Genomic DNA, 7,007 nt, shown 5'->3' with positions numbered 1-7,007 from the left:
CACTGAGGAAGATGCAGTATGTGACAGGAAAATAGATGAGTGTCACGTCTCCTCCCGTTCCTCCCCTCCGGCGCTCTGATTCGCCAGTCTACTGAGCAACCGGTCTGAGCGCACCACCTCGGCAACACAGGAATGGAAACCCAACGCACCCTAATCACCTCCTGCGCACCTGCACCTCATCATCTCATCACCACACCTATTTAGCCCTGGACTGTCATGGATGATGTTGTGTGTGATTGTTAAGCTTCGTGTCGTTTACTCTGTTTGTTTGTTCTCTTTATCATTGTTAAGTAAACCTTGACCTTGTTAATTACTGTGTCTGCATCCTGCCTCTTCGTATACTCAGTACTCGTCACAGAATCACACACCAAACGAAAATGGATGCAGCAGGAGTTTCCCAGTGCCTCGACCAGCACCAGCACCAGCAGCAGCTTGCCCAGTTGAACGCCGCCATGCAGGAAGTGCTCCAAACTCTGCATAATCTGCCCAGCGCTCGGGTTCCACCTCAGGGAGCGGCGAGTGCCCCCAATCCATCTGTTCCCATGCGATCACCCACTCCTGCGGGAACCCTCATCCTACCGGAACGCTATGACGGTAAAACTACTAAATGTAGCGGCTTCCTGCTACAGGTTTCCCTTTATCTGGCGCGTCAGCCTTCAGCCTGGGGCATATCCATCTGACCAAGCCAGGATAGCGCTGGTGATTTCATTTCTTAATGGAAAGGCGCTGGATTCGGCCACGGCAGTCTGGGAAGGAGAGGAGGCAGTGGCGCTTCCCTACCCCACCTTCCTCGCTAAGTTTAGGGCTGTGTTGTATCATCCCACGGAGGGAAAGGACGGAGGTGAGCGTCTCCTCCATCTACAACAGAGAGAGGGGCCCAGTCCGAGTACACTCTGAGCTTCCGCACGGTGGCGGCATCTTTCGGCTGGAATGAGACATCAAAACAGAACTCGCATGTCGGGATGACGAGATGGACCTTGATACCCTCATCACCACATCCATCCGTCTTGACGACATGTTGAGAGAGAGACGGCGTTCCCAACACCTCGACGCTCACCTCATCTGAGCTATGGAAGCCGCCCTGCTTCCGACTCCTCACCCATGGAGGTGAGCAACACCCCCTACACCACCACAGACCACAGATCTCCTGGTGGCTCCCTATCTAGGCGGTATGACTCCCGTCGCCACTCCGTGAGTGTTACGTCAGCTCCTATCACAAAACCATTGTTTTTAGTTCCCATAACGGTGACTGGTTATTCCTTCTCTTCCATTTCTACCGCAATGATAGATTCTGGATCAGTGGGGAACCTTATATGGGGGTTGCCCACCGTGCCACTGCGATCTCCACTACACGTCATCTCACTGGACAATAAACCCCTTGGTTACGCACGTCACTCTCCCCATCACCATCACCATCCCCACACTACCAGAGCACTACGAGGAGCTGTCATTCCACATCGTCACATCACCCCTTCACCGGATCGTCTTGGGATTGCCCTGGCTCAGACTACACAGCCTGGTACACCTCATGCCGGAAGACCTGCCTGCCGGTGGTTTGTTGTTCCATGTCAGTGGAGAGTCCGGAGTCCGCCCTCCAGCCCAATATTCCACGTGAGTATGCAGATCTCTCCGATGTCTTCTCTTCATTAAAGGCTACGTGTCTCCCTCCTCACAGGCCCTGGGACTGCGTCATTGACCTGCTGGAGGGACAACACCCCCCGAAGAGTCGCATTTACCCCCTTTCCATGGCGGAGACTGAAGCCATGGAGAAGTATGTGGCGGAGACCCTGAAACAGGGGTTCATCAGACGCTATACCTCTCCTGCCTCCGCCAGCTTCTTCTTCGTGGTCAAAAAATACAGAGGACTGAGACCATGCATTGACTACAGGGGGCTGAACACGGTCACCACCAAGTACCGGTACCCCCTCCCTCTGGTTCCGTCGGCCATCGAGCAGCTACGAGGGGCCCGGTACTTTACCAAGTTGGACCAAAGGAGTGCCTATAACCTGATCCGAATCCGGGAAGGAGACGAGTGGAAGACGGCATTCAGCACTACCTCAGGCCACTATGAATACTGCATCATAACCTAAGGTCTTGCCAATGCACCTTTTGTGTTCCAGTCCTTCGTCAATTACGTGTTCCGGGACATGCTGAGTAGACAGGTGGTGGTGTACATTGACAATATCCTGATCTACTCGGCTACGTTCAAGGAGCACGTCAGGGATGTCCGAGCTGTCCTACTCCGCCTCCGGGAACACAGCCTGTTGGTGAAGGGGGAGAAATGTGAATTCCACCAACAGGCCATCTCCTTCCTGGGATACGGATCAGTCCTCAGGGGGTGTTCATGGAAGGAGTGAAGACGGACGCTGTCAGGTAATGGCCAGTTCCCACCACCATCAAGGGCCTACAGAGCTTCCTGGGCTTCGCTAATTTCTACCAGCGTTTCATCAGGTCCTTCAGCTCCATAGCTGCCCCGCTCACCTCTCTCCTTAATGGTGGGCCTCAGAAGTAGCCTGGAACCCTGAGGCTGACGCTGCCTTCAAGAGGCTGAAGGAGAGGTTCACCACAGCGGCCACTCTGAAACACCCAGATCCATCTCGTCCTTTCATCCTGGAGGTGAACACATCGGAGGAGGGCGTGGGTGCGGTCCTCTCCCAGCGGCACGGTAAGCCAGAGAAAATGTATCCCTGTGCCTTTTTCTCAAAAAAGCTTACCCTCGCAGTGAGGAACTATGGAGTTGGATACAGGGAGCTGTTGGTGGTGGTCCTCGCTCTGGAGGAATGGAGACACTGGCTGGAGGGCGTAGTCCATCCATTCCTGATTCTTACTGACCACTGGAATTTGGAGCACATATGGGCAGCGAAATGGATGAACTCTCGTCAAGCCAGGTGGGCCCAATGTCTCACTCGCTTCCAATTCATTCTGTCCTACTGCACAGGATCCCAGAATGTGAAGGCAAACGCACTCTCCAGGATGCACCATACCAGAGAAAGGAAGGATCTGGGGGGTACAATCCTGCCCTCATCTCTCATCGTTGCTCCTGTCGTTTGGGATGTGGATGAAGACATCCGCCTGGCGGCTCAGGAGGACCCAGGCCAGCCAACGCCCCTCCGTGGCGCGTGTATGTACCCACCAGTGTCTGTGATCACCTGCTGATCTGGGCGCACACCACCATTACTGCAGGGCACCCTACATTCTCTAGCCCAAAAATGTCTCCCGCTACGTCAACTCCTGTTCCATATGTGTCCAAACGAAGACACCTCGGAATGCCCCAGCTGGCAAACTAGTTCCTCTCCCAGTGCCTCAGCGACCTTGGTCACACCTGTCCATAGACTTTGTCAACGACCTTCCACGTTCTGACAGCTTCACCACAGTCATGGTGGTCGTAGATCGGTTCTCCAAATCATGCCGTTTTTTGCCAGTAACTGGTCTTCCTTCTGCTCTCCAGGTCGCTGAGGGCCTATTCCAACAGGTCTTCTGGTATTATGGACTTCCGGAGGACATCCTCTCTGACCTTGGCCCCCAATTCACCTCCCGAGTGTGGAAGGCTTTCCTGGAGAAGATCGTGGCCATGGCCAGCCTCACTTCTGGGTATAGGCCTCAGTCGAATGGGCAGGTGGAGCGCATGAACCAGGAGCTGGGGAGGTTTCTTTGTTGCCATTGTCAGGACCGGCAGGGTGAGTGGGAAAGGTTTCTCCCCTGGGCAGAAAATGCCCTGAACTCCTTTGTTCACTCATCCACAGGGCTCACTCCCTTCCAGTGCATCCTGGGGTACCAGCCGGCCCTGGCCCCTTGGACACCCAGCCAGACCGACGCGCCCGTTGTTGATGAGTGGTTCCACAGGGCCGGACAGGTCTGGGACGCCGCCCATGTCCATCTCCAGAGGGCCATTCGTCGGCAGAAGGACCAAGCCGACCGCCACCGCAGTGAGACCCCTGTATTACAGGGGATAATGTCTGGCTGTCCACAAAAAACATCCCTCTCCACCTGCCCTGCAAGAAACTGAGCCCCCCGTTTAAGGTCCTCCGGTGGATAAATGAGGTATCATACTGGTCTGAGCGCACCACCTCGGCAACACCGGAATGGAAAACCAACGCACCCTAATCACCTCCAGCGCACCTGCATCTCATCATCTCATCACCACCGCTGTATAGCCCTGGACTGTTCAGTGTTGTGTTGTGTGTGATTGTTAGTCTTGTCATGTACTCGCTCTTTGTTGTTCTCTTGCTCAGTGTTAAGTAAACCTTTACATTGTTGATTCCTGCGTCTGCGTCCTGCCTCTTCGTGTCCTCAGTACTCGTCACAGAAACAGACATTTTCTTCATATCATGTTTCTTTAGACCTGTCTAAAATAAGTAATTGATTTATTGTGATGGTGTAGGCTATATTTAATGGATTTATTAGACTTTTTAAAATGTGGATGTTCTAAAGGTTTGCATCATGGAAGCCAGGAAATGCTAAACGTGTTTATGTTAATTAAAGGTCAATTACCGTGAGACCTGCAGTTATTTGCTTGACAATCACCGGCTGACAAAGTTTCATGACAGCCACAGCCCTATGTGTGTGTGTGTGTGTGTGTTGGAATGTCAGTGTAGTATATGTGAGTGTTTGGGTAGAGTCCAGTGAGTGTACATACTGTAGAGCCAGCAAAAGAGAGTCAGTGCAAAAACAAAAGAGGGTCAATGCAAATACTCCAGGTAGCCATTTGATCTTATGGTTTGTGGGTAGAAGCTGTTCATGAGCCTTTTGGTCCCAGACTTGGCGCTCTGGTACCGCTTGCAATGAGGTAGCAGAGAGAACAGCCTATGACTTGGGTGGCTGAAGTCTTTAACCATTTTTAGGGCCTTCCTCTGACACCGCCAGGTATAGATATCCTGGATGGCAGAGAGCTCGGCCCCAGTGATGTACTGGGCCGTAGGCTCTACCCTCTGTAGCGCCTTCTGGTCAGATGCCAAGCAGTTGCCACACTAAGTGGTGATGCAGCCACTCAAGATGCTCTCAATGGTGCAGCTGTAGAGCTTTTTGAGGATCTGAGGGCCCATACCATATCTTTTTAGACAGAGTAATCTTATTATTCACTGTAGGGAGAGCCCTTCACAGTCACTTACACACAAACGTAACGGTGTACAGTAATCCCTCGTTTATCGCGGGGGTTACGTTCCGAAAATGACCCGCGATAAGTGAAATCCACGAAATAGAAAACTTTTTTTTTTTTACAATTAGCAACTATTACATGTATACAAATACAGTGACTCACGTGTAGGCCGTTTCGTCGACATTATGGGTTTAGAAGATGTTCGAAATTACAAGATAATTTGGCCAACTTAATGTAAATTTGCCAAGCTGTTTTATGTACGTACACATAACTGCACGAGACGACAAAATGATAGCACAATTCGTAGCATGTTTTGATACAAGAAGCGGGAGTGAGTTTTTAGCGAATCAGAATGCAGAGCACAATGCACCAAAAAAAAAAAAAAAATGCATTATGAAAATCCGCGAAATAGCGAATCCGCGATAAGTGAACCGCGAAGTGGCGAGGGATCACTGTATCTCATGTTTCTTGTATTCGGCTCTATCCCTTTGTATACTGTGCCTTCGAAAAGTATTCAGACCCCTTTACTTTTTCCACATTTTGTTACGTTACAGCCTTATTCTAAAATTGATTAAATCATTTTTTTCGCCCTCATCAATCTACACACGATACCCCACAACGACAAAGCAAAAACTGTTTTTATTCAGACCCTTTACTCAGTACTTTGTTGAAGCACCTTTGGCAGCAATTACAGCATCAAGTCTTCTTGGGTATGACGCTACTGTCAGGGCGTGTTGTAGGTGTAATGTAGGAATCAAACGCAGGACTCAGACTGAATGTTCCAAAGGCTGTATTACTGGCCAAACTAAGGCAACAGGACAACTTAGCCCGAAAGCGAAAAAACACGCACGAAGGCGAAAGGTAAATTGCGCACAAACAGGTGCGACAAAATGTAACTGTGCACACACAGGTGCGAAAATGCTCCAGCGCAGTGGAGAGTAAGCTCAACCGAGCAAAACACAAAACTGACGGAAATAATTACACACAACACTAGACAAACACAACGAGAAACTTATAGGACACTAATTACGCCAAAACAGAAACAGGTGTGGAAACAAACAGACAAAAGCAAACGAACATGAAACATACAGCGGTGGCAGCTAGAATTCCGGAGACTACGAACGCCGAAACCTGCCCGAACAAGGGAGAGAGGCAGCCTCGGCCGAAACCGTGACAGTACCCCCCCCTTGACGCGCGGCTCCAGACGTGCGCCGACTCCGGCCTCGGGGACGACCAGGAGGACGCGGAGCAGGGCGCGTCGGATGCCCCCGATGGAATTCCGTCAGGAGCGACGGGTCCAAAACGTCTCTCCTCGGCACCCAGCACCGCTCCTCCGGACCGTACCCCTCCCACTCCACTAGATACTGGAGACCCCCCATCCGACGTCTCGAATCCAAGATGGATCTCACGGAGTACGCCGGTGCCCCCTCGATGTCCAACGGGGGCGGAGGAGTCTCCAAGATCTCATCTTCTTGGAGTGGGCCCGCTACCACCGGCCTGAGAAGGGACACATGGAACGAGGGGTTAATACACTTATACTCCACAGGTAGCTGTAATCTATAACATACCTCGTTCAACCTTCTCAGGACTTTAAATGGCCCTACAAACCGCCGACCCAGTTTCCGACAGGGCAGGCGGAGGGGCAGGTTTCTGGTAGAGAGCCAGACTCGATCACCAGGTGCGTACACCGGTGCCTCACTGCGGTGGAGATCAGCGCTCGCCTTCTGACGTCGGAGGGCCCGCTGCAGGTGGACGTGTGCAGCGTTCCAAGTCTCCTCCGAGCGCCGCGCCCACTCATCCACCGCAGGAGCCTCGATCTGGCTCTGCTGCCAGGGTGCCAGAACCGGCTGGTAACCTAACACACATTGAAATGGAGTTAGGTTAGTGGAGGAATGGCGTAGGGAATTCTGGG

The sequence above is a fragment of the Coregonus lavaretus genome (genome assembly GCF_964263955.1).
Source record: "Coregonus lavaretus genome assembly, chromosome: 10".
In the NCBI taxonomy this organism is placed as follows: Eukaryota; Metazoa; Chordata; class Actinopteri; order Salmoniformes; family Salmonidae; genus Coregonus; species Coregonus lavaretus.
This window is presented reverse-complemented; position numbering follows the sequence as displayed.